At 42.3% G+C, this 27,866-nt stretch overlaps 1 protein-coding gene across 13 annotated transcripts in view; it reads left to right on the top strand.

Moving 5' to 3' along the window:
- The first annotated feature begins 446 nt into the window (after positions 1–446).
- Positions 447–27,866, top strand: part of LOC139365041 (myocyte-specific enhancer factor 2D homolog) — a 74,789-nt gene continuing 47,369 nt past the window's right edge. For all 13 annotated transcript variants that reach the window (XM_071102417.1, XM_071102450.1, XM_071102441.1 and 10 more), the window contains exon 1: positions 447–643. The gene's annotated coding sequence lies outside the window, so the exon portion shown is untranslated. The remainder of the gene's footprint in view (positions 644–27,866) is intronic.

The following is a 27,866-nucleotide window of genomic DNA, read 5'->3' on the forward strand; positions in this document are numbered from 1 at the left end:
CAAGAGAAATGTATTGAGGGAAAACGCACACGTATAAGGTCAGATGATTGGCCACATTCAATAGCCGTACAAGAGGAAAGATATCATTTTTTTTGCTATTACGCTGTAAGGCACATAAGATATCACTGGCATTACAATTGAAATGACACGCTGCATTACTTCAAACGCTGTGCGTAAATTCAAGAAGTAAGACAATATTGACAATGGATATCATGATTCAAATAGAGACGTTCCTACTTACAGTAAAACAGAAGAGGCGGAGGGATACACTCACACATGATCTCACCATTAGTCCGTCCTACTTCACGGATCACCTTCTACTAACTTCACGTTGACGAGTCAAATCCCCTGACTTCTCCAGTGATTGGTTAAACAACACGAATATCTCTTGCCTATTGGTCCGGCTAGTGTCAATCATGAAGCAGTGCCAATCAAGATTGGGCAGCAGCAGCAACATTGTATCGTTTGACAGAACTAAATAGTTACCTTGTACATCAAGAGGAACGATTTTTCTAAATTTATACTGACGTCGACAGACAGCCTATTAACATAATTTTTATTCCTCAATCAACATTTTAAATACATAGTCATATATTTTTGAATCTCCGGTTTTACCAGACAGATGTGGATACAGTTCTACAGGGTAAGTCACTCTTCACAAGCTCGCTAACGTTACCCAGGTTAGCTACCTGCTAGTGAATGTGTTTGGTCAGTAACATTAGGCATCTGTTTACTTTGAATAACTTACATTTAACAACATGTTGCTTTCGAATGGCCACTTTCTGATGTCATTGAACTGAGGGCAACTCCAAGCAACCATAATTCGGTGTGGTGGTCGCGCGCTGTCTCGTGCTTTATTTTGAGTGCCAAGGATAGACTACATGATGGAGAGTTTGCTTGCTGGTTTGTACATCTTGCAAACTAGGGCTTACTTTATGTCGCCTCAATGGTATGACACTAGCGTAGTTAATAAACGCTAATAATTGGTGATTGTAGGGATTCTCTTCCTTTATGAGCGCAACAGCGCTGTTCACCAAGAGCTGTCAGAACGATTTATGAAAAGTGTCACTGATGTTTTGACACGATTACTCTTCAATTCTATGAATTGATTTCACTTAAGTGAGTAGTATGAATTGTTTACTGCATACTTTATTCCTATTGAGGCTATTGTTGGTTGTTCCTTCATGGCAGACACGCTTTCTCCATCGGCAAGAGAGTTACAGCATAGCATAGCGCAAAGAGAGCATCAAGGTGTCAGAAAAAAAGTAATTTAAGGAACCTTTGGTGTCAACGAAATGCGCATGTACCAACGTTAATGTTTTGCATCCATCAAATAGTAAACATTGCCTAAACACTTTTGACCTGATTGTATAAGAATTTAACGGCGCAAAAATGGTTGCCTGTGGTATAATTGCTGTTTTCTCAAGGGAAAAGTGTCAACAAGCTATTGATTACTCCTAAAATCCGGAATCCATTTGCCTGTGAACGTGTTGGAGATAGCGTGTGTAGACTAAATCTTCAGTGTAATTAGTGTGTTGTAATAGGAATTATTTCCCAATATTCTTTGAGGGAGAAATTATATTCTGTCAGTTTTTCCATTACCCTTGCATGTTGTTTTTACAGTAAAATAGGACGTCTAGTTATTTTAATTAATGCTCTGCTTAAACATTAATATGTGACAGTTTAGTGTCTCACCTGTGGGATTAAATGTATTAATGTCTTTCCCCTCCCCTGTAAATGAGGGGCATAAACTGATGAGTCTTTCAGCTATGCATGCAGGTATAGTGCACGTTGTGATTCCAGTCAGGGTGTCACATGGCAGAGACAGGGTCCTAAGGGACACAGTCCAGATAGAGGTTCTCACCAGCCCTGGCAAGCCTCAGAGCAGTCAGAGACCGAGTAGGAGATTACAGGACAATGAGCTGTCCCCGTAAGGACATGTCCCTGTGTTTCCCGCTAAGGAGTACTTACAGGTAAGACAGGGAACAAATTACACTTTTCACCATGATAAAAAAGATAAAGGCTAATCTGTTTTCATCATTGAGACAGTTTGGGTCAGGACCAGTGCCATGGACTGGGTATTCCAACCAATACAAAATAACTCTGCTGTCTCTGACATTGTCAAGATGTCAGAGCTAATGGGAGCTTTACACCCCTCCCCCTCACAGCTCCCCCTACCTTATCTATTCTCGTCTCTCTGGAAGACACTGGCCCTCATGAGTCTCCTGTGCTGGCCTCAATTTTGACATCATTAGAGGCTCCCGCCATCATTCCCGCATGTGCCACAGGACACAGTAGGATGTCATGAAATAGTTTAAAGTGTTTAGGTATTGCAATTGGATGAATTGCACCCCCTTTATTTCTCCACAGACACAATCACACACACACACAATCACACACACACACACACACACACACACACACACACACACACACACACACACACACACACACACACACACACACACACACACACTCAATCTGCCAATTTAGGCTGTAAGTAGACTTTTACTTTGCTGAGCCTAGAAACGACAAATAACTTTAAGGCTCAGCAAAGTAAAAGCATTTTTTTGTGCCTGAGAAGCGTGACGACATCCTACTAGCCTCTGCCAAACAAGTCTCTTACAATTTTTATTTGATTTAAGCTTTTATTTAACTAGGCCAGTCAGTTAAGAACAAATCTTTATTTACATTGATGGCCTAGGAACAGAGGGCAAACTGCCTTGTTCAGGGACCGAACTACATATTTTTACCTTGTCAGCTCGGGGATTCAATCTAGCAACCTTTCAGTTATTGGCCCAACGCTCCAACCACTAGGCTACCTGCCGCTCCTCCTTCTCTCCTATTTAATAATGGGCATTTCAAAAATGTAAAAAGTTATATTAAAGGCAAATGGGTAACACTTTACATTAAGTTGGTCTTATACCTATGTAATAACTCTGTAATTACAGAAGTGAAAACATTATGTTTTTATGGCGCCCTCAGTATAGCCATGCCACATGGTGGCTCCAGTCAAAAAAATAAGATTCCTCTTGTTAACTCAGTCTCCAAGGAATAACAATAATCCTCTCATGCTGCAGCGACCTGCTTGACTGCAAACACAGATGGTCAGCTATAGTGCTCTTCAGACATCTCACATGTGGCCCATACAATTACTGTATTTTTATGTGTGGTACGTGTGTGAATGTGAATGTAAAATATTTGTTTTGGTGTGAGCATCTATAGGGAGGGAATGACAGAGAGAGTAAGGATACTTGAGAAGGGATAGAAGTGGGGGTCTAGCAATCTATGGATTAGACTAAAGAGTGAGTGATCAGCATAGCCCTAAATCCTAAAGATGCCTGCTGCCCAGAACATTCTATTGGTCAAGGCCTTCTCTCCTCCAATTACAGGGTAATTTCAATTAAGCACTAATCTCTGGGACAATCAATGGTGTACTGGCCACCCCTTGCTTGACACAAATATTGATGTGATTTAATCACAGCCTAACCCTAGGCTGAAATAATGCCTGGACAGTTCAAGTTAAATGTCTGTCTGACCTCCCATGCACTGGCTTACAGCTGACCTCATGTTATCTCGCTCTATTGCAAAGGAAGATGTCTTATCTTCACTTCAGTCAGGTCAGATAAGTATAGGTCAGATAAGTATAGCCTCTGCTTATTGTCATGCCGAAGAACCCAATTGTTCCACCTGTAACAAACCAACAGCTTTGGAAAGAATGAGAGCATTTTAGTTATATCAAGTATAAAATACTGAGTGTGTGCTCTCGCTGTGTTTGTATCATGGTCTCTTTTTGTGTGGTCTTTTATTCCAAAGCAGCTTTGCCCACTGCTTTTCCCACGCTGAGTGTTTAGAGCAGGAAGAACTCTGCTGCACAACAGGGTCCTGCCTTCTGCCATTATGGCTGTGATTCAATCATCACAGGGCCTCACTTTACACCAGCTCACTGTAAGGGAAAGACATGTCACCCTCTCTCTTTGCTTAATGGAGCCACAAGCCAAAGGTCCTTAAAGTGAGAAGTATACTGACAAGATTCGCCTCTCCATCCCCTTTCCTTCCATGTCATTTCAAAATGGCCTCCCCTCAATGCTTCATCCTGAAATTGCAGCCAGATGACCTCTGAACAGAGAAAAGATCTATAGAGGTGTAATGTGTCTTGGCAACCTTTGTCTCCCAACCGTCCCTCCAAGGATTAAAGCCCAGTGAGCTCTGCTTCTCCTTAGCTATAGGGCAGAAAACTCTTTACTAACCCAGGACTAATCTCTCCTCCAGCAAGCTCTTAATTGCTGACCTCATGTAGAGCGATGGCCCAGTAACCGAAAGGTTGCTGGATAGAAATCACAGAGCTAGGTACAAATCTGTCGTTCTGACCCTGAACAAGGCAGTTAGCCCACTGTTTCCCGGTAGGCCGTAATTGTAAATAAGAATTTGTTCTTCACTGGCTTGCCTAGTTAAATAAAGTTTTTAAATAAAAAATGAAATAATAATTGAGCCATCAGCAGCTGATTCGGGGGTTAAACATCAATTAAGGTAATGTGCAGAGAGGCACAGAGGAGAAAGGGCTCCAGTCCAGAGGCAGGGAGGTCGACTAGGCCCTAGGGTCCCTGAAGAAAAGGGGGCCAGTGGAGGGGATACTGTGGGAGAAGTGGAGATGTGAAGTGCCCGCTTAGGGATGAGTGATTTGGACCATGGAGTGGAACAGGTCGACGGTGATAATGAGATTCTCTACCGATCAGTGGTAATAGAACATGAAAAACGGTTCGGTACTAGAATTTTTGTTACTTTCGTTTCTTCTGTCAAACGTGTTTCACGTCGTCTACTGATTGAGAGAGGATTAAGTCTATCAGCACAGCCGATGTCCCCTTATAACACGAGAGCACCATGAATACTCCACTTACTCATTGCTAGCTTTAGCCTGTCCTGAGGAACCACTGTTCTAACTGGTAGTCTGGGCTGCATCACCACTCGTGCTGCACAGAAGTTAACACACTTGAATAATGCAACACGTCATGTAGAAATGTTGAAATGGTTCATTGCTGGTTGCAAAACAATGTCCATTACAGTCTAGAGCACTTTACAATGCAAGAAGATGATACCGGCATCTTCCAGTTTTGTAGGCTAACTTTCCTTGCTAGCTTACAGTTGGAGCTAAGATCAATTCACTTACCTAGTACCTTGTGTGTGATAATATGCAAACCATAATGCAAAAATCAGATTTTCGCTAGTAGCATTTTAGCTAAAGACTTAAGCTAGCCGTCTAGTCTGTTTATAAATGTGCAATAACCATAAAAAGCACAATTTATATAAGGAGTTGGCAACTCGTTCTCATTCTGAGAAATAAGGTAGGTCACTTGATTTCAACTTCTGAACAAGTGGAGGGGCTAGCATGCTGTCCAAAATGGTTGGAGACGGACAGAAGGGTGTGTTCGTAACAATTGAACTGTTCTACCTTGTTAGCTAGCAAATAGATTCAAGTTGGCTAAACATAAAATATAAAGATTAGATGGCTACTCACTATAGATAGGGCTGGGAATTGCCAGGGACCTTACGATTTTATCACGATACTTAGGTGGCGATACGATATGTATTGCAACTCACAATTTTATATTTATTGTAATTTAATACTGTGATTTTATTGCGATTTTGATGTTCCAAACATATTGTTTTGACCAGTTATATAAATAAAAGTGCTGGAAACAAATTGGCTTTCTATTTAACATTTAGATAGAGAACGAGCTATGAAGGGAAAATACTGTAGTTTTGGTGCAGGTACAGCCAACTAGCACAAAATAATATAGCTAAATTGTCGATACGATATATTGTCAAATAATATCCCGATATGTAACTGTATCGATTTGTCTCCACTCCCATCACTAACTCACTAGCATCTGGGCTTGTGCTTGAGAGATTGTTTATGAGACCTGCGTTAATTTTCTATAATGCCTGCTACAAGAAGTTAGTCATTATTAGTGAATGTGCGTTATGTGTGGTTCTAGTTAAATCTAACAGAAAGGGCATTTTCATAGACAGAATTGAATGCCAGATCAGTGATTATAAGTTCCAAATGGAAGGTGAACATATTTATTCTGTATCCCAACGAAATCAGCCAAAACAAGCTCTATAATTCAATGCATACACACACTCATTGAATATGATTCACCTGTATTGTGAATAGGACTAGGCTACATCTTCATTTACACAATTTAGCAATAGACTAGAGATTTACCATTTAAAATACATGTTTACTATTATGTGGTTAAACAAACAAAGTAAAAATAAAAAAGTTAAATGTAATGATATTGAACTCAAAAGGTATGGATCAAGTGCCATTCTGTTACTTTGGCTAATATGTATTTTTTTAACGTATCATTTTGGTATAGAGTATCGTGATTCTAAAACTGGTATCGGTATCGAAGTCAAAATTCTCGTATTGTGAGTGGTAACGGCCTGGTACAGTTGAGGTCTGATGGAGTAGAGTCTTATTCTAATTACCAAAGGGTGGTTCTTGGCATACCCCCAATCTAAAGGCAAAGTAGAGAGGATTGACATATTCTCAACAAGATTGTAGGTAGTCTATTTGAAGTTCCCATTTAGCATATTTTACTGCCCTTCAGATTTGATTCCCAACCACCTTTTCTTGGTCATTTTGAATAAGCAAAGGTGATTGAATGTTATGAAATAACCTGACTAGCAGTGAGAAACAGCTGAAATCCTCTCATATTATTTAGAAATATTTTATTTGACTTGAAACGGCTGTTTGCTCTCTAGCGGAGGTTCAAACACCTTCGACCTGAGCATGTAGAACTTCGCACCAGTTAATTGGGTACAAGGATGCTTCAATGCTTCAATGTTTCAAACAGCTCCAACACACCAAAGACTAATCTCATGAGCATTTGAATCTGTTACATTCGTTCTCTGAACTAAAAAACTATGAGAACTGACTGGTGTCACTCTGGAAAAACGAGGTCCCTGAAACGAGGTGGTTGATTTTGTGTGACCACCGGTGTCAGCTTACAGCAAAAATAGCAGCTGCTCACCTCTTGAAGGGGAAGTTAGGTTCCACATCTCTGCTTGTTAGAATTCAACCATAGACTTAAAGCCGTGAATGGTATAGCGATTAGCGTTCCATTGTACTGCCGGTCATAAAAGCATACCAATGATTCCCTATTAATTTAATATACTGAAGCATTCATCAATTCTCACTGGAGCCGTTAGTCTACTATAACTAAAATAACATTTCCTTTCCTTTCACAGCTCTAAATGGTCACTCTTGATCCTTGTTGTTGTAACAGCATTAGTAAGCATGTTAACATCTCACATTGATTAGATGGACTCCGAAAGATGAAGAGATCTTCCGTGGTTCTTGTAAGGGCAGCTAAATTCACTGAAATGACCCATCTTAACAGTTCTTCAAAAGTTGGTTTATCATCAGATACCATTTTCTTGTGATTGGTTTGCTCACCATGTTTCTATATGTATGTCAATCATGCATCAGGTTATATCTATCAGTGATCAATGTTTTGTAAAAAAAATATAGCTTAAGAGAAAAAAAAAAAAGAAGGTAAATCCTTACATCCAGTTGTTGCTTTTCTCTAAAAATACTCGACTCAGAGCACTACATTTATCCAATCCGCCTCTAAAGACTGCTTTAAATATACAGCTTTGGAGAAAAACATTGAAATCTGGGTTGACCTCCTTTTGGCTAGTAGGTAGAAACAGATGAATAAATCAAAATGGTGAATGCACGTAACATGTATTTTTATCTGGGATTATGGAATCTGTAGGAGTATATTAAAACTCCCTCATTCCGTTCCATGACGGTGTCCATATCCGTTTGTTTTCATTCTTCTTCTCTACCACTCAGTAGTTTTGCCTGAGGCTTTATCCAGATGAAGTCGAATTTTCCTCCTTAATATACTCTTTGCGAATAGAAAGGGTAATCTTGCATAATGCCAACCGAATGGGCTTTTTGGGGGTCTTTGGTGGGATCAAGACATCACAACACATTTAGGCTAAATGCAACACATATGCACGATTATCATTAACAAATGAGTCTGGGATGAGCAGGGATGAGCAGGGATTCGGAACACAAAGTGTTACACTACACCACACAGGGGCCAGCGTGACCTTGACTGTGGTGTCAATTTAATTACATTTGTGTTCATTCAGTTCAAATCAGGCAAGCCTTTTTTCTGTCATTTTCTACATAAAAGATCTCAAAGAAACAAGGTAATGAGAACAGTATTTAGAAAGTCTACTGAGTCGAGCACAAATGGTTCATAACTAACCTGAACCAGTGTGTTCAGGTAATGTTAGATTTAATGTAAGGGGAGAGGACGTTGGATCAGGTTCAGCAACCACCAGTGAACTCTATTTAAACATAGTATTGGATGAGGCCTTTGGGAAAACCAACCCGTGTTCTTTGGAAAATGCAGCTGAATCCATTGGACAATGTGAAAACTTCAAGTATAGTGGGAAGGTCTGTCATTTTTACGAGAGTTCAAAAGCCTCCAGGAGAGAGACAAAAGTAGAAATTAAGAGACTTCCACAGCTGTAGAGAAATATAATAATCCAAACTTTGAGACTGAAAGAGAAAAAGAGCGAGTGAGACCAAGCACCAGCAATGCCGCTGTTCTGACGGGGTTACCGTGGTGCGAGAGCAGGGGCTGGCCATCACTTCGGCACAGCTGAAACGGCAAGCGCCCGAGCTGAAACACTACACCTCCGCCTCTCACACTCCTCTCTCCTTCTTCTTCTCTCCCTCTTTCCCTTTGATCTCAAGTCCTGCCATTACTTGCTCTTCATCCTTTCCAAACTCCCCTCCCATCTTGTTCCCCCCAAACCTGTGTCTTACACTTGTTATGTCACTAACTTACGGCAAATGCTGTAAGTTGTGCCCTCAATTGAATGTATATCACCCTTTCCTCACTGCGGCGTGATATAGTTTTATGGTTGTACAGATGTGGTACAGTAGTGGGGCCATCTGCACAGGGCTCATTGAGTTAGCCGTACGCTCCATGCAGGGTGTGTTAGGTTACGTTGGGAGGGAAGATGGCTGGCTTTTCCCTCTTCTCTTGTGAAGCAGCCATTACCCAGAGTTGGGAATGGTTCCAGTGAGTCAGGGAGAGAGTAAAAAATCCCCTCTCCACCCTTCCAAAGTGACACACTTTCCATTGTGTTGCGTGTGTGTGCGTGCATGGGTGCTGGTCTGGTACTGATCCCCAGCAGCAATCTGAGTAGTGTGGACAGCAACTGGGAAGGGCAATCTGATGTTACCATGGAACAAGTGTTGAAATGGCAGACTACTGCATGTCATACAGCCTTTGGACCACTGAAATACAGTCTATAATTAGGTTTACATTCAACCTTTTTATGCTAGTAAAGTACATGTCGGATAAAAAATGTCATGACATGCCTGATGGAAACAGCTAATTTGTTGGTCAAATTTCCAAATGTAGACCAAACAAAATATGCTAGACAAGGTGGGATCAGTTTGTGTCTGTAAAATTAAGATTAAATAAATTATGATGAACTTCACAGGATGGTGAAAGTGCACAGTGATGAGCTTGATGCACCTTTCCAATAAATATCCAGGTTCTTATTCTGATGACATGGTGATCGATGTTTGGCTGCCGTTTGACAAATTAAATAATCTTGCTCTTTTGTCCATAATAATCTCATCATGTGGGCTATACCCACACTGTGTCTGTGAGCTGTTGGCTTAGACGTACATGCCAGTACCAGAGTGGGCTATATAGCAATGCAGGTGGTCAGTTAGTTTGCCATGGGGAAAATGCAGTGACATTCTAGATAGTGTATTTTTGTCACAATTTCTAACCGACAGCCTCACCGTTCCTCTCCATGTATTAGATAACATTTCATTTCAGCGTGTTTGCTGACTGACTCGTCCTCACCTCTCTCTCTCTCTCCCAGGCCTCTTATGCTCTTCATCCCACACAGTCATATGTGCACACACACTCTATCCACTGAGACACACACACACACACTCTCTAACACTCACGCTATGTGTTTACAAGTCAGCTTCCATGTGCGCTTTGGCCTCGACACTCCAAGTGCATCTTAACCAATCCTTCCTCTGGAGGAGTCTGGCAATTGTTTATATAATTGAAATGGTTATCATATTACAGCTAAAAGCCAACAGACTAATATCCTTCAGAAAGAAAGATAAATAGAGAGAAGCATGGAGAGGAAGAAAATAAGTGGGAGAAAATGTAAGAGATTCAGCAAGGATAGATGGATGGAGAGATTGGAGGGTGAGAAGGTAAGTGAAAAGAGTGAGGAAAAGTGTTCTGCTCTATTTTGCACACACAGCAAGAATACCCAAATCCTAAAAATAAAATAAATTCACCCCATGGTTGGTTTTCCCATCCAATCCAAAGAAGTGCTGTGCTTTCAAATCCCCTCTCTTCTAGAGCTTTAGCCTTTTACAAACTGTCTACTTGTCCTAAATATGAAGACAGCATTCCCTCACAATTCAACTATCACAAGTCTTTCACTCAGTCTGTCACCCTTGAGACTCTGTGATCACAGCTCCCTGTAAGAAGAGCACTGCAACCACTGGTACTTTAACTGCAGCCCGAGGCCCCTTCAGCTGCTTTGACCTTCTACCACTACCTGTAAAACTTGCTGCAATTAATTTTCATTGTGTGTGTCAGTCTAGTATACTCATGAGAAGGTTAAGAACATCTGACTTGTATACTTTTTTAATGATTGTATTATTTTTAATAATTGAAAGCAAAAATGTAATACAAAATAGGGCATCATGTAACATAATGTCTACAGATTACATAAAAACATTGAGAAATTATTCCGGATTAAAACTGTAGTAACACTGAGGACATCCATAAGGGAAGCAGCAAAGGAGCTTAGCTGGTTTGCTTGTGCCATAGTTCTAGTCGACACCAGAGTAGCATGTGTTGACGCTCTCACATACTGTACACAGTGCCCACACACTGAGCCGCATGGTCAAACCAAGCCTCTCCAACGCATGCTGTCAGGTCATAAAGCTCTTTTTTAAAGGGACAGAGAATAGGTGGGTTGGAGATGGAGAGGTCAACTGAGTTGGACGGGTGGTTACTGGCATGTCTGTCTGTCTGTCTGTGTGTGCGGCTCAGAGGATTTATGGAGCTGGGGACTAAGAGGAGAGGAAGGGGGTTATAAAGGGTCCCCTCTGACCCACCTGTAGCCTGTCAGCTGTTGTAAGCCTGTTAAAACGTCAGCTGTTTCTGAGATGTGTGTGTGTGTGTTAGATGGTGGATAAGGAAGGGAGGAGTTTTTGTGGAGGCCTCTCCACACCACTGTGTACATCAAATGTCTCGTCGCCTGGGTGTCTGTGCACAACACAGCGCCACGTCTGCATTGTGTGCAATGACAGTTGGGCCATGTCACGCCGTGCTATGCCGAGTAGCTCATATACCCCCCAGTCTTATTTTCCCATAGGGTCAGCTGTTAGGGTCAGCTGCCTCCATCTTAAATGCCCAAGTAATCATCTAGCACAGCTCTTTTGCACCCCAGTCCATGGTGCTCTGAAGGACAGACTTCTGGACCCAATATGAAAAAGGTTTACTGAAAAAGCACAGGTTGCCTCTTCTGTTAAATCCTATCTTGAATCTTATAGGACTGTAAAGGCTAGAAATAGCCATTCAGGTTGGGCGGTATCCAGATTTTCATATCTTCATACCGTCCTACTCTCACCCCGAGATTTACGGTGTTACAGGCTTAGTGCACAAGAGGGCACCAAAAAACACGAAAAAGCCCATTGGGCGTCTACCAGAATGCTAACAAAATAAGCACAAGTAATGCCGATTTTCCATGAAGGCTGCTAGCTAAATTTGCTAACGAAAATGAAAATAAACAAATTGCAAAGACAGGCAAACCAACTCATAAAGTCATGTATATATATATATATATATATACAGTGCCTTGCGAAAGTATTCGGCCCCCTTGAACTTTGCGACCTTTTGCCACATTTCAGGCTTCAAACATAAAGATATACAACTGTATTTTTTTGTGAAGAATCAACAACAAGTGGGACACAATCATGAAGTGGAACAACATTTATTGGATATTTCAAACTTTTTTAACAAATCAAAAACTGAAAAATTGGGCGTGCAAAATTATTCAGCCCCTTTACTTTCAGTGCAGCAAACTCTCTCCAGAAGATCAGTGAGGATCTCTGAATGATCCAATGTTGACCTAAATGACTAATGATGATAAATACAATCCACCTGTGTGTAATCAAGTCTCCGTATAAATGCACCTGCACTGTGATAGTCTCAGAGGTCCGTTAAAAGCGCAGAGAGCATCATGAAGAACAAGGAACACACCTGGCAGGTCCGAGATACTGTTGTGAAGAAGTTTAAAGCCGGATTTGGATACAAAAAGATTTCCCAAGCTTTAAACATCCCAAGGAGCACTGTGCAAGCGATAATATTGAAATGGAAGGAGTATCAGACCACTGCAAATCTACCAAGACCTGGCCGTCCCTCTAAACTTTCAGCTCATACAAGGAGAAGACTGATCAGAGATGCAGCCAAGAGGCCCATGATCACTCTGGATGAACTGCAGAGATCTACAGCTGAGGTGGGAGACTCTGTCCATAGGACAACAATCAGTCGTATATTGCACAAATCTGGCCTTTATGGAAGAGTGGCAAGAAGAAAGCCATTTCTTAAAGATATCCACAAAAAGTGTTGTTTAAAGTTTGCCACAAGCCACCTGGGAGACACACCAAACATGCTCTGGTCAGATGAAACCAAAATTGAACTTTTTGGCAACAATGCAAAACGTTATGTTTGGCGTAAAAGCAACACAGCTGAACACACCATCCCCACTGTCAAACGTGGTGGCAGCATCATGGTTTGGGCTTGCTTTTCTTCAGCAGGGACAGGGAAGATGGTTAAAATTGATGGGAAGATGGATGGAGCCAAATACAGGACCATTCTGGAAGAAAACCTGATGGAGTCTGCAAAAGACCTGAGACTGGGACGGAGATTTGTCTTCCAACAAGACAATGATCCAAAACATAAAGCAAAATCTACAATGGAATGGTTCAAAAATAAACATATCCAGGTGTTAGAATGGCCAAGTCAAAGTCCAGACCTGAATCCAATCGAGAATCTGTGGAAAGAACTGAAAACTGCTGTTCACAAATGCTCTCCATCCAACCTCACTGAGCTCGAGCTGTTTTGCAAGGAGGAATGGGAAAAAATTTCAGTCTCTCAATGTGCAAAACTGATAGAGACATACCCCAAGCGACTTACAGCTGTAATCGCAGCAAAAGGTGGCGCTACAAAGTATTAACTTAAGGGGGCTGAATAATTTTGCACGCCCAATTTTTCAGTTTTTGATTTGTTAAAAAAGTTTGAAATATCCAATAAATGTCGTTCCACTTCATGATTGTGTCCCACTTGTTGTTGATTCTTCACAAAAAAAATACAGTTTTATATCTTTATGTTTGAAGCCTGAAATGTGGCAAAAGGTCGCAAAGTTCAAGGGGGCCGAATACTTTCGCAAGGCACTGTATATATATATATATATATATATATATATATATTTATGTAGGAGCTACCGAATGTCGTTTTTGGTGAGTTTGGACATTTTACAAGCGAATGTGAAGAAGAGACATTGTGCAAATGAAAATGTTTTGATGTATGCTTGTCTGAAGGAAGAACAGTACTGTCTCTCAAGCAGCATGTCTACACACTGTGTCTGTCTGGAGTCGCTAGGGCAATGGGCCTGCCTGCTCTGCTCAGAGAAGAGGGGGCAGGAGCAGACAGGTCACGAATGGAGAGGATAAAAAAACGCAAGGAAATCAAGATTGTTTTATTTGATTTATTTAACCTTTTATTTAACTAGGCAAGTCAGTTAAGAATAAATTCTTATTTAAGATGACAGATGTACAAATAACTTATCCAAAGGGCTTTGACTTCTCAAACACGGCAGAAAGATAAAATAATATGATGCCTGGTCACCTTATTAATTCAGCCACTTACTTACATAACAAGTTAAAATTAAAGGTTGTGTTAAAGCATAATATAACGCATAATATAACGCTATAACATTTTGTAAATGTTGATCTAAAATGTTTCTTGTTGTAATTTCTGCTAGCCATCAGACAAATTTTGTGCTTGAGTTGCACTTCTTAACTTGGATGACAATTCACAGATGGGCATTTTATCAGCAGACAGCGCCCTGACTGATGTGTAGCCAACCAATTTTTCTCTAGTAAAATGCAAGATTATCTTTAAGCAAAACATTAGGAAATGTATTGACTACATTCTTTATATGATAGGCCTAAACATTACAAATATGATGGCCATGCATTGTTTTGGCAAAAATACATTAGCTTTTTCATTGTAAGCTCATTTACTTGTGTGGCTGCCAGCCAAATAGCTTTGCACTTCTGTTGTCATCTGATGAAAATGAAGCTATTTTCTGCTGAATGTGTTGCACTAATATATTTTCTGTGGAGGAAAACTATAGATGCACGCCCCTGATCACTCTATTAAAGTTTTTAAAAAACACTGACTTTCAATATAAAACACGACCCCTATCAATACACAGCTGGACTCACCTGCTCCCGCTTTCTCCAGTTGTGCTACTTACAAACACATAACTAGCTCAACTGTTCTGGGGACCTAAGGTAAGATTCATAAAATAAAATAATGTGAAAGGTAAAATGAAGAACGCGACCTGCTTTATCTCCTAAAGCATTGCTCAAGCTGACTGCAGGTATTTACAAAATAAATTGCTACAAATATTAAAATCTAATTGAAAAACTTAAAAGAAATCGTTTTTCAACGATATTGAAGAACCATCCTGTGGCTATTTCCAAATACCCCAGTATAAGGTATACCGCACAAGCCTAATACCCATCACCATAGATTCAAATGTGGACTCGGGAGCCTTTCTTGTTTTAGTCACTTTTTTTATCCAGTGATCATGTTTATTCTCAAGGCTGTAGTAGATTTCATACAGATATTCAACATCAAATGCTCAATTTAAGCCGATATCATGATATTGATTCCATTATTTGTCTTTACAAAATAATGAGACCACAGGCATTGGTTTTATTGAAATGTCCTAATCTGTTCACAATCAAAACAATATCCTGTTGATAAACCTTTGAGTATAAACGTTATGTCTCATTCTGTCTCAGCCTAGACTAAATGTCTGGCGCCTCCCAGGTTGGTCATTCTGCTGTGTGGTAGTCTCCGAGTGTCGTTTCTGGCGGCTGCCTCTGTGTGAAGGCAGGGGACCTTTGTGGTGGCAGCTGAGCGAGGCGTGGCTGAAGGGAACAGGTTGCCGCGTCTGTTAGGACTCGTCTCACTCCTCTTGACCTCTACCCTTTAGCTGTGACAGCTCCCAGGGCTGGAAGATACCAAATTTCCCCTGATTAGGAGAATGCCTTCAAGGCTCTCAGGGAGGGCCACTAACATAAATCCATGTTGTTGTTGTTGGACAGTAGACTTGTTCAGAGAATTTGGGTCAAGTCCTTTGGTTGTCTCTCCAAGCACTGTTGATATTCATGAGATCATATTAGTTGCTAAATGTTAATGATGTTGTAAGGCTGATTAGGGTAAAGTGGGTCGGATGTGTTGGCATCTTCTTTTTGAGAATCCCCAAATATCTTAGTGGCAGCTGTTGCCACCTAGGACTGAAAATTGTGCTGAATGGTCAAACCCTGAAGGAATGTCTGTCAAGTCTCACATCAGACCTCAGGTCAGAGTTTCAGGGTTTACTACTTTTACCCGGAAGATTATTCTCCTATAATAATGCATTAGAGAACATTGTTTTCACATCTTACTGAAAAGTTATTGTTGTTATGGTTGACACAATTGTAATATCAATTGTCACGAAATTAAAATGCTGTACTGCAGTTTCTTTGTCATTTAGTTTTTTTATGTAGTCCCTGAGAAGGAAGCAGATTTGCATAATTAGGGTATTCATTGTCAAACACTTGAAAGCATATCATGTTTGTTCACAAATCTATTAGTCATTTAAAAAGAGAGTACCAAATGGGCTTGTATTGAATAAAGCATCCTTGAATTTCCTATTATCAAATCAAATCAAATCAAATCAAATCAAATTTTATTTGTCACATACACATGGTTAGCAGATGTTAATGCGAGTGTAGCGAAATGCTTGTGCTTCTAGTTCCGACAATGCAGTAATAACAAGTAATCTAACTAACAATTCCAAAACTACTGTCTTGTACACAGTGTAAGGGGATAAAGAATATGTACATAAGGATATATGAATGAGTGATGGTACAGAGCAGCATAGGCAAGATACAGTAGATGGTATCGAGTACAGTATGTACAAATGAGATGAGTATGTAAACAAAGTGGCATAGTTTAAAGTGGCTAGTGATACATGTATTACATAAGGATACAGTCGATGATATAGAGTACAGTATATACGTATGCATATGAGATGAATAATGTAGGGTAAGTAACATTATATAAGGTAGCATTGTTTAAAGTGGCTAGTGATATATTTACATAATTTCCCATCAATTCCCATTATTAAAGTGGCTGGAGTTGAGTCAGTGTCAGTGTGTTGGCAGCAGCCACTCAGTGTTAGTGGTGGCTGTTTAACAGTCTGATGGCCTTGAGATAGAAGCTGTTTTTCAGTCTCTCGGTCCCAGCTTTGATGCACCTGTACTGACCTCGCCTTCTGGATGATAGCGGGGTGAACAGGCAGTGGCTCGGGTGGTTGATGTCCTTGATGATCTTTATGGCCTTCCTGTGACATCGGGTGGTGTAGGTGTCCTGGAGGGCAGGTAGTTTGCCCCCGGTGATGCGTTGTGCAGACCTCACTACCCTCTGGAGAGCCTTACGGTTGAGGGCGGTGCAGTTGCCATACCAGGCGGTGATACAGCCCGCCAGGATGCTCTCGATTGTGCATCTGTAGAAGTTTGTGAGTGCTTTTGGTGACAAGCCGAATTTCTTCAGCCTCCTGAGGTTGAAGAGGCGCTGCTGCGCCTTCTTCACGATGCTGTCTGTGTGAGTGGACCAATTCAGTTTGTCTGTGATGTGTATGCCGAGGAACTTAAAACTTGCTACCCTCTCCACTACTGTTCCATCGATGTGGATAGGGGGGTGTTCCCTCTGCTGTTTCCTGAAGTCCACAATCATCTCCTTAGTTTTGTTGACGTTGAGTGTGAGGTTATTTTCCTGACACCACACTCCGAGGGCCCTCACCTCCTCCCTGTAGGCCGTCTCGTCGTTGTTGGTAATCAAGCCTACCACTGTTGTGTCGTCCGCAAACTTGATGATTGAGTTGGAGGCGTGCGTGGCCACGCAGTCGTGGGTGAACAGGGAGTACAGGAGAGGGCTCAGAACGCACCCTTGTGGGGCCCCAGTGTTGAGGATCAGCGGGGAGGAGATGTTGTTGCCTACCCTCACCACCTGGGGGCGGCCCGTCAGGAAGTCCAGTACCCAGTTGCACAGGGCGGGGTCGAGACCCAGGGTCTCGAGCTTGATGACGAGCTTGGAGGGTACTATGGTGTTGAATGCCGAGCTGTAGTCGATGAACAGCATTCTCACATAGGTATTCCTCTTGTCCAGATGGGTTAGGGCAGTGTGCAGTGTTATGCTGTTAGAGCAGAGAGTTCCTTCTAAAGACGCACCTTTCATGGTTCAATTTCTATTCCGTTATTTTATTTTAAAAGTGTACTTTGTAAGTTAGTGTTGTCAGGATACCCGAATTTTGACTTTGATACCGATACCAGGGTTAGTATCACAATACTCAGTACCATCACGATACTAAATTCCAAAACGGTACCATAGCAAAAAAAGGTATGCATATTAGCTAAGTCACAGAATGGCACTTGATTCAGACAGAAACTCGGCTCCTGCTCTGTTCAATCGTTGGGCATCTTTTGAGTTCAGCAATATATTTGCAGATGTTTGTTCTTACCAAAGTCAAATTGATTGTATCATTGACTGCATTAATGCATACTTTAACAATCTAACTACAAAACAACATGGTAAAACAGGGTAAATCAAGATCAATCAAGCGTGGGTCTTCACAGTACAGGTGAATGCATATTATTCAACAAGTGTGTGCATGCATTGAGTTATTGAGCTTGTTTTAGTTGATTTCATGGGGCTACACACTTATTTTATTGGCAACTGCTAGGAGAACATTACTTTATTGTACTGATCGGTACAATAAAGAATATGAAGATCTCTTTTTTATAAAAGTGTGTGCTGCTTCTTTAAGAAATTGAATGAGGTCATTTGCTGAGACAGAATGTGGCTGTGGAATCTGACTTTGTGGCTATGGAATCTAGTGTAAACCAGACGGGAGGCAAGGGAGACGAATAAGTGAATGAGGTTTTTTGTGGCGAGGGAGACAAAGTGAATTAATATTTTTGGGGGTTGCAATCAGCTTTGAAATCAGCATATTTTGCATTATGGTTATCACAAACAAAGTACTAGGGTAGTGAATTCAGCTGTAGCCTAAGCTAGAAGGGTTCTAGCCTTTATGGACATTGTTTTGTGAACAGTAATGAACAGTTTCAACATTTTCTACATGCTGTGTTGCATTATTCAAGTGTGTTAACTTCTGTGCAGCACGAGTGGGGAGCTATGCAGCCCAGACAGCTCTAGCAATGAATGAGTATGTGGAGCAGGTGCTTTACTGTGTGCTCTAAAGCCATAGCGCAAAGAACCTGCTTTATTAAAGGGGCTGCGCTCAGTGTGCTGATTTGAAAGGATCAAGTCTGTCTATCACGTGAAACACATTTTGACAGAAGTACCGCACAAAACAAAAATTCTAGAACCAAACATTTACATATTTTTTGTATCTCAAAAGTACTGAATTTGTGGTATACTGTCAACACTAGTGTAAGTAGTGTCCACATTCTCTGCCTGGGTGGACCCTGAACGAAGTGAATCTGGACTCCTAGGGTAAGCAGCTGTCCAGCACAGAGAGGTATAAGAGCTCTATGGAGGTTTATTTACATGTCCTTTTCTAAAACAAAATATCCCTTCCAGTATAGTTGGGTATCGCAAGGGACCTTACAATACGATATCATCATGATACTTAGGTGCCAATACGATATGTATGGTGATTCTATATGTATTGCTATTTGATACTATGACTTTACTGAGATTCGACGTTCCAAACATATTGCTCACCATATGTCTTCTGCAGCGGGACAAGCGAGAGTTTTGAAAAAAGGAAAAATACTGGAGTTTTGGTACAGGTACAGCCAACTAGCGCAAAAATAATATTGCGATATTGTCAAAACAATACAATATATTGGCAAAAAGAATATCCCGATATGTAACTGTCTATTTTCCCCCCATCACTACAGTCCAGCATGATAATTCAATGATCCATGTGGTATTGTGACTTTTCAGGGAAAAAAATCAATGCCTTTGTTCTTTAATACTCTCCATAATGCAGCTCTACCATCACCATCCCTCTCCCTTCTTGATGCCTGTACTCTACCACCACACGTGGGCCAGCAGCACCACACAGTCCTGGGCAGCGTTCACATTAGTCACCGGAAGAGAGGAGGCAGTCACATGGATCCCCTTATTAGGCTGTTGGCCAACACAATGTGTTCAACATGGAGAGACCCAGGCTCCCTTGCTAGCACATAGACGATAAGGGGGAGGAAGGAAAAAACCTGGAGAGGGGCAGCGAGATAAGGCCATTACCAATCACTGGTGTTTTGTTGTTGAAGTAATTGTGTCCTCAAAGTGTCCTGTTGTGTTTAGGGCTGTTGTGCATTTTTCCCATCCATGTGCAGATTTCCTCTCCGATACTCAAAGGGAGCCATTTTTTTCCCTCCCTCAGATGCATCCATATAAGTTATTGCTTCAAGACGAGATTGCTCCTCGGAATTTCAACCCTTTGTTATCCAGTTGGTTTCTGGACATAGACGTGCCTTTACCCATACAGATATTTGCTGTGTTTTGTGGAAACTCAATGACACAACTGTTCAACAGACTCCTGGCCTCACATTTCCCACACCCTCTCGACCCCCTCAGAGATTCAAAGGTCATGAAAGGGCACAGCCTGAGATTTACTCCTTGGGAAGCAGAGTCATTCTTGGAAACGGACACAAATGACAACTTGTACATGTGGCATCACTTCTCAACTCTCATGTGGATTTCTCCAGTTTTCCAGTTTTTAAGTGGACCTGATTGTGAGATTATACCTAGTCAAGTCAGAGCCTTCAGTCGTATCCTTGAACGTTTTGCCTTCTTGTATGACACACTAGCAATTTGAGGCAAACTATGTGACTACAACCAACATGTGTAAAAAAAAAAAAAGATGGGTAGGTCAAAAGACCATTTCAGAACATCTACAGATTTGGGTCTGCATAGATCAGCACTAGTCCGGTGTGCCCAACCTTTCAACAGCTGAGCATGTGTGAGGAGGTGACAGGGGGTAGGGGGAGAGGGGCTGTTGGAACAAAAGGTGTGTAGGGGCAGCTGCCACTGCACTTAAAGCAGCTTGTGAATTTGAAGGGAGAATGTACACATGTGTACAGGTCAGGGAATAGGGGGTGGGGGGGGGCTGACTGCATATTAGGGCAAAGGGTGACCTGGGAAGAGTATGATAGGGAGGGGGTTGACTGAGGGGGGGGGGGGGGTCTGTTGTTGTCCAGGGGATGGAGGGGGGGGTTGTTGTCCAGAGGGAAGGTGAGTATGGGGAGGGGGTCTCCAGTGTGAAGTCTCTGCTGCAGTTGTCATTTCTACCAGTCATGCGCAAGACAGGACACACCACACTTTGTTTGGACCCCTCTCACTGGGAATATGCCTGAACGTTGACTTAGAATGCTCTGGGTACCACTGTAACAGAGTCTTTTGGATTCAATTCAGAGTGCTTGCTGATGTTTTCTGCCTATTTTAAAGAGTCTTTTTAAACTTGCTCCTCTGATTTTTGACTGCGGTCTACGGATCAGCTAAGGGTAAGGGCAACCAATACCGGCATTGCATTTTCATATAAGATTTGTTGCATTAACTCAAATGTTGCTCCAGCTAAATGCCTAATGAATTTAAACAGAACATTGTCCCTCCTGAGCACAGTCTGAGACCTCTCTTCTGGCTTAAGTTCTAATGAAAAAAAAAGTTGTCTTGGTGGAATAATATTACTGTAAGACTGTGCTTTCAGCATATTCTTTCACAGAACAGCCACACGTTCGGGGTACTGTGTTTTTATGTTTTGCTTTTGTGGTTTAGTAATCAGTATAGGAGGCTAGTGCACATCCTGAGGACTTTACGAGGCAGATGTCAGACTGTGAGGTGACTTACTGTGTGGCCTGTGCTTCACTGTCAACCACACAGTGGGGCCAACACTATTAACAGTTTCCATACTGGTGGTTTGGTAAAGCCTTGTGAATTCCCCACTTCTTCTACAGCAGCTCATGTGACTCAGTAGGCCTAAGTGACATTTTGGTTTATTTGATAGATTTTAGGTAGCCAGTTTTCATCCGTCTACATACAGTAATAGCCTAAGGGTATGCTTAAATTTTAAATGTTTTAATTTAAATGTTAGCATTGTGCTTATATGTTATGAAATATGGCCTTACATTATCGTTTTATTTTTGTCTGCTCTTTCGTGACTCGCATAACTGTGAGAAGAATAACTCTTTCAAGCTACTGATCTGTGAAGTGTGGTTAGTTAACTCCAATTTTCCATGTTTCCATTGCAATTGGCTGCTCACTGCAAGTCTGCTTTCAATAGTGGTTTGAGACGCTAACCGAAAATGAGTTTTTCCAAGACATGTCAATTTTACTTCCTTTAATTATATTCATGTAGCACGCTTAATAAAGTCACTGATCAGATTTTTCTGAGCAAAAGGCCCTGCTAATGATCATGCAGCCTCAAATGTTCCTAGGAAGAATAACAGAATGATGAGAAATCTTGTGAGAGTCACTGCAGGTGCATAGGAGACATGCATGATACAGTGTAAGTAGGTTGAACTCTTCAAATGAGGTTAGTCGAAGAACCTTGGTTGTCTAACCAAAAAATAACCACATGTTTGGGAAACGCATTGCAAGGTCCTTCTATACGTTGAGTTGTGCTAAAGACGGGTAATCTCCTGAAAACAACATCACAAGGTTTGGTGCGCTGTTGAGTATTTACAGACTCATTGTCATGTTTATATGTACATTAGCTTTTATTACTAATGACTTAAAAAAGCAGGAAAATGGTTTCAAATTCAACATAAGGCTGAACCAAGACATTCCAACACCCACTCACCTGTAGTCTTAAAAATAAACAAACGTGATACTATTTAGTGATAGTTGACTGGCACTTAAGTACAGTCATCTATCTTGATCTTGTCTGTCTAGCTCTGTTCCGAGGCCTCATTGACAGAACATGTTCGACTGGTGACGACAACCAACGTTTGCACACACAGACCTGCGCACACACCCTCTTCCCTAATGTCACATTGATGTCGTCAGTGTTTTATCTGGAGGGTGTTTTTCTCTCACAGACCTTCAGCGCTGGTTGGCCCTCATCTGATGCGAGGTGAAAGGGAAGTGTTGGGGGGGAGGGGCATCCTTTAGGTTTCACCAACCGAAAGGCTGAGAATAAAGAGAAAGATGATGGGTTGAGTATTCTCATTAGAGACATACTGGTGGAAGAACCTGTGGAAAGCAGCAAGAGATACTTTACTCTACCCAGGCACCTGTGTTTATTTTGTTCTGGCATGGCCCAGGAGAGTTCTAGGCGAATGGGAGCAGTTTCCAACTCCCAGGGCTGGGTGAGTGGGTGTGGTCCTGTTTGTGCGTGAGTCTGTGATGTCACCTGACAGGTCAAACCACATCGCCACACTAATAACGTGGTGACAGAGACAAGCCTCTGTCAACAACAAACCTGACTACACCAGTCTTGTGGCCCTCTTTGTGCATATGAATGTGTGTTTTTGTGCACAGTTAAGTGAGAGTGTCGCAGAAGGCAAACTTGTTTGTGTAGGAGTTTGTGATTCGTTGTATGTGTGGTTGCGGTAGTTCCGTGACAGTTAGGTGCTTTGAGGTTGTGTCTTTGGGTATCGTGTGTGTTTGTTGTTGGGGTAGACTGCAGTATTGACATGACTGGCAGCGGGGACATGATTCACGAGCCGAGGAGCGCAGATCTCTTTACCGCCCATCCCATACCTGTCCAACCTCCTCCAATTTCCCATCCCCTTCTAGAAGTGCTGCTCTTGCACTGCAGCTAACCCCTCACCAAAAACCCACCCTACGATTGATGAAGAGAAGGGAGGGGGGGGGGGGGGGGTCATATTCCCCTGCCAGATTTGGCAGCATGAACACAGGCACAAGCCAAATCGCAGACCCAGGTCCAGCCCCTTCCTTCCTCTCCTAAAAATAATCCAAGCTCACCACCAACCATTTCTCCACCATATCACTCACACAGATTCACCTTCACACTGAATACTTCGGTAATAAGCCACAATGCACACCCGTCTAACCAAACAAGAGGTCAGTCAACAGGCAGAGTGGAAGTGGACCCGCCTTGCGGAATGGCTGTGCCGGAACATGAGGCAACAGGCTGTAAATATCCCACAGCTGGTGCTGGGACTACAGCCCAAGGTTGGGGTGAAAGCACAGAGTCCCACTGGGCAGGATGAGAGAGAGATCAGTAGCCCAGTTACTGCCTGCGTTTGTGGATATGTCTGCCCCAATGAATGGCAAACTAATCAGACTCCTGTCCCTCTGTTCAGGTGGCCTCCATCCCTCAGGTGTGGATTGCAATGATTATACGCAAAACCGTGGTGGCACTCTGGTTTGATTGAATTCTATTCAATTCTGAGTAGCAATTTCATTTGTATGGCGCAGCCAGACTGTCATCCATCATCTACTATTTTATCGTTCATACAGTCAGAAGGGATTCTACCTTTACCCTCGCTCGGGTGACCATGGTGATACTGAATATAAGTATTGATTTGCCTGGACCACAAACTGAGAGAGCTCTGTCTTGTTGATAGCCTCCACAGAGACCGTAGCCCCATGCAGCCAGAGAGGGAGATTTTGCCTGCTCTCAAAGAAACCTGAGCTGTAGGTGACTCTCCTGATATTGGTGATGTCTGCCAACAAGGCAACGTAAGCATATACACAGCAAAGCTTGTAACTGCTCTCAATAAACAGATCTGTTTACATAAAACAAAACAAAACCCACTCTTAAGTAGCTGCCAATGAGAGGTAACTTAATTTTAAAGGTTATTTTTCTCCTGTTTTGGATGTAAGTAACAGTTTCCTAACTATAGAGTAGCTGTGTTTGTTATGAGCAGACTGTGGTCAGTCCTGGCAGGCTCTGGTGCTGAGTGGGAAAGGTGATGGATTTCTCAGCAGTGCTCTGGCCTGACTCCAGCAGCCCCCACCACTGACTGTTATCTCTGTGACCCAGGGTGCTCTGTGTGTATATATTTATACACAATTGATAGCTTGACACATGTATAGCCGACTACACTGACAGGCTGACACACAGTCATACATACATGTATATACAGTGGGGCAAAAAAGTATTTAGTCAGCCACCAATTGTGCAAGTTCTCCCAGAGAGGCCTGTAATTTTCATCATAGGTACACTTCAACTATGACAGACAAAATGAGAAAATAAATTCCAGAAAATCACATTGTAGGATTTTTTATTTATTTATTTGCAAATTATGGTGGAAAATAAGTATTTGGTCAATAACAAAAGTTTATCTCAATACTTTGTTATATCCTTTGTTGGCAATGACAGAGGTCAAACGTTTTCTGTAAGTCTTCACAAGGTTTTCACACACTGTTGCTGGTATTTTGGCCCTTTCCTCCATGCAGATCTCCTCTAGAGCAGTGATGTTTTGGGGCTGTTGCTGGGCAACACGGACTTTCAACTCCCTCCAAAGATTTTCTATGGGGTTGAGATCTGGAGACTGGCTAGGCCACTCCAGGACCTTGAAATGCTTCTTACGAAGCCACTCCTTCGTTGCCCGGGCGATGTGTTTGGGATCATTGTCATGCTGAAAGACCCAGCCACGTTTAATCTTCAATGCCCTTGCTGATGGAAGGAGGTTTTCACTCAAAATCTCACGATACATGGCCCCATTCATTCTTTCCTTTACACGGATCAGTCGTCCTGGTCCCTTTGCAGAAAAACAGCCCCAAAGCATGATGTTTCCACCCCATGCTTCACAGTAGGTATGGTGTTATTTGGATACAACTCAGCATTCTTTGTCCTCCAAACACGACGAGTTGAGTTTTTACCAAAAAGTTATATTTTGGTTTCATCTGACCATATGACATTCTCCCAATCTTCTTCTGGATCATCCAAATGCTCTCTAGCAAACTTCAGATGGGCCTGGACATGTACTGGCTTAAGCAGGGGGACACGTCTGGCACTGCAGGATTTGAGTCCCTGGCGGGGTAGTGTGTTACTGATGGTAGGCTTTGTTACTTTGGTCCCAGCTCTCTGCAGGTCATTCACTAGGTCCCCCCGTGTGGTTCTGGGATTTTTGCTCACCGTTCTTGTGATCATTTTGACCCCACGGGGTGAGATCTTGCGTGGAGCCCCAGATCGAGGGAGATTATCAGTGGTCTTGTATGTCTTCCATTTCCTAATAATTGCTCCCACAGTTGATTTCTTCAAACCAAGCTGCTTACCTATTGCAGATTCAGTCTTCCCAGCCTGGTGCAGGCTACAATTTTGTTTCTGGTGTCCTTTGACAGCTCTTTGGTCTTGGCCATAGTGGAGTTTGGAGTGTGACTGTTTGAGGTTGTGTACAGGTGTCTTTTATACTGGTAACAAGTTCAAACAGGTGCCATTAATACAGGTAACGAGTGGAGGACAGAGGAGCCTCTTAAAGAAGAAGTTACAGGTCTGTGAGAGCCAGAAATCTTGCTTGTTTGTAGGTGACCAAATACTTATTTTCCACCATCATTTGCAAATAAATTCATTAAAAATCCTACAATTTGATTTTCTGGATTTTTTCCCTCATTTTGTCTGTCATAGTTGAAGTGTACCTATGATGAAAATTACAGGCCTCTCTCATCTTTTTAAGTGGGAGAACTTGCACAATTGGTGGCTGACTAAATACTTTTTTGCCCCACTGTATGCATTGACAGAAGGACATACACACATGCACAAAACCTCTCCAACACACATCTCTCTGCCCATATGCCCTGCTGCTGGGGCATGCAATTGTCGTTTGTGCTATACGTCATGCCTCAGTCGTGACCCCTGTGCCTATGGCACTGTAGGCTATGACACATGCAGCAGGATGAATAAGGTGGTGGAAACTCTGTGCAACGCTGTGGCTCCTACTGTGTTGCACCACCTTTTAGCAAATGGCTCTGCTCCCTCAGGCTGAACAGGAGGTGGTCCTCTGAAATGTTTGAAAGAACAGCAACAGATTTGCTGAACTTACAAAATTGTGCGTCATTTGTGTGTATCTTATTTTATGGATTATTCTGTCGTGAGTGCCTTACGGTTCTGATCTTACATGCAAAGATCAAAGATCTTGCCCATGTAGTGTAGCTGTTGATATTTTAGTATACTGCACACTATCTTCAACAATACAGATACAAATTGCATATATTTTAGGGGGTTCCTCAGGGCTCAATGCAAGGACCACTGCAGAATAGCTTTTATCTGTGTTAATCTGTTCCTTGTCTAAAGTATCTCACCCCCCCCCCCCCCCCCCCCAGTTTCAGTCAGTCAGTAGACACTCTCCAGGCCCTCTGCCTTCAATGTGAGAGGAGAGATTCTACCTGACATCAGACATGGGAGGCTGACTCCCGCTGCATGAAAGGTAAAAGGTCGAGGCTTGAACACCCGGGCAGATAAAGCAGCCTTTTCATGTGTGACCGGCCCGCAGCCCAAAACAAATCCCACTGAACGCTGTCTTTGAACTGTAGACCAGTGTTCCTATGGCAGGAGTCGTGCTCTGCTCCCTCACTAGTCCTCTACTATTTGAGTGTATTACATAACCCAAAAGTGTTTTCTGTTTGAGTATTTTCTGTACAAGCCTGTCTCTTCTACAGTCTTTGGCAAATATAACACCCCCCCCCCCCCCCCCCCCCTCCAGAGTTTCTCCTGTTTGCTAGTATATAATGGGCATTTCCATCAAAAAGGACCCATGAGCACACACGTGAAGTTTATAGGAGCATGTCAAATTGGGTGTCAAATGAACAGTAAGAGTCTGTCTATAAGTTTTAGAAATTAAGGCATATACACTGCTCAAAAAAATAAAGGGAACACTAAAATAACACATCCTAGATCTGAATGAATGAAATATTCTTATTAAATACTTTTTTCTTTACATAGTTGAATGTGCTGACAACAAAATCACACAAAAATGATCAATGGAAATCAAATTTATCAACCCATGGAGGTCTGGATTTGGAGTCACATTCAAAATTAAAGTGGAAAACCACACTACAGGCTGATCCAACTTTGATGTAATGTCCTTAAAACAAGTCAAAATGAGGCTCAGTAGTGTGTGTGGCCTCCACGTGCCTATATGACCTCCCTACAACGCCTGGGCATGCTCCTGATGAGGTGGCGGATGGTCTCCTGAGGGATCTCCTCCCAGACCTGGACTAAAGCATCCGCCAACTCCTGGACAGTCTGTGGTGGCGTTGGTGGATGGAGTGAGACATGATGTCCCAGATGTGCTCAATTGGAATCAGGTCTGGGGAACGGGCGGGCCAGTCCATAGCATCAATGCCTTCCTCTTGCAGGAACTGCTGACACACTCCAGCCACATGAGGTCTAGCATTGTCTTGCATTAGGAGGAACCCAGGGCCAACCACACCAGCATATGGTCTCACAAGGGGTCTGAGGATATCATCTCGGTACCTAATGGCAGTCAGGCTACCTCTGGC

Source organism: Oncorhynchus clarkii, chromosome 2 (genome assembly GCF_045791955.1).
Source record: "Oncorhynchus clarkii lewisi isolate Uvic-CL-2024 chromosome 2, UVic_Ocla_1.0, whole genome shotgun sequence".
NCBI classification, from domain to species: Eukaryota; Metazoa; Chordata; class Actinopteri; order Salmoniformes; family Salmonidae; genus Oncorhynchus; species Oncorhynchus clarkii.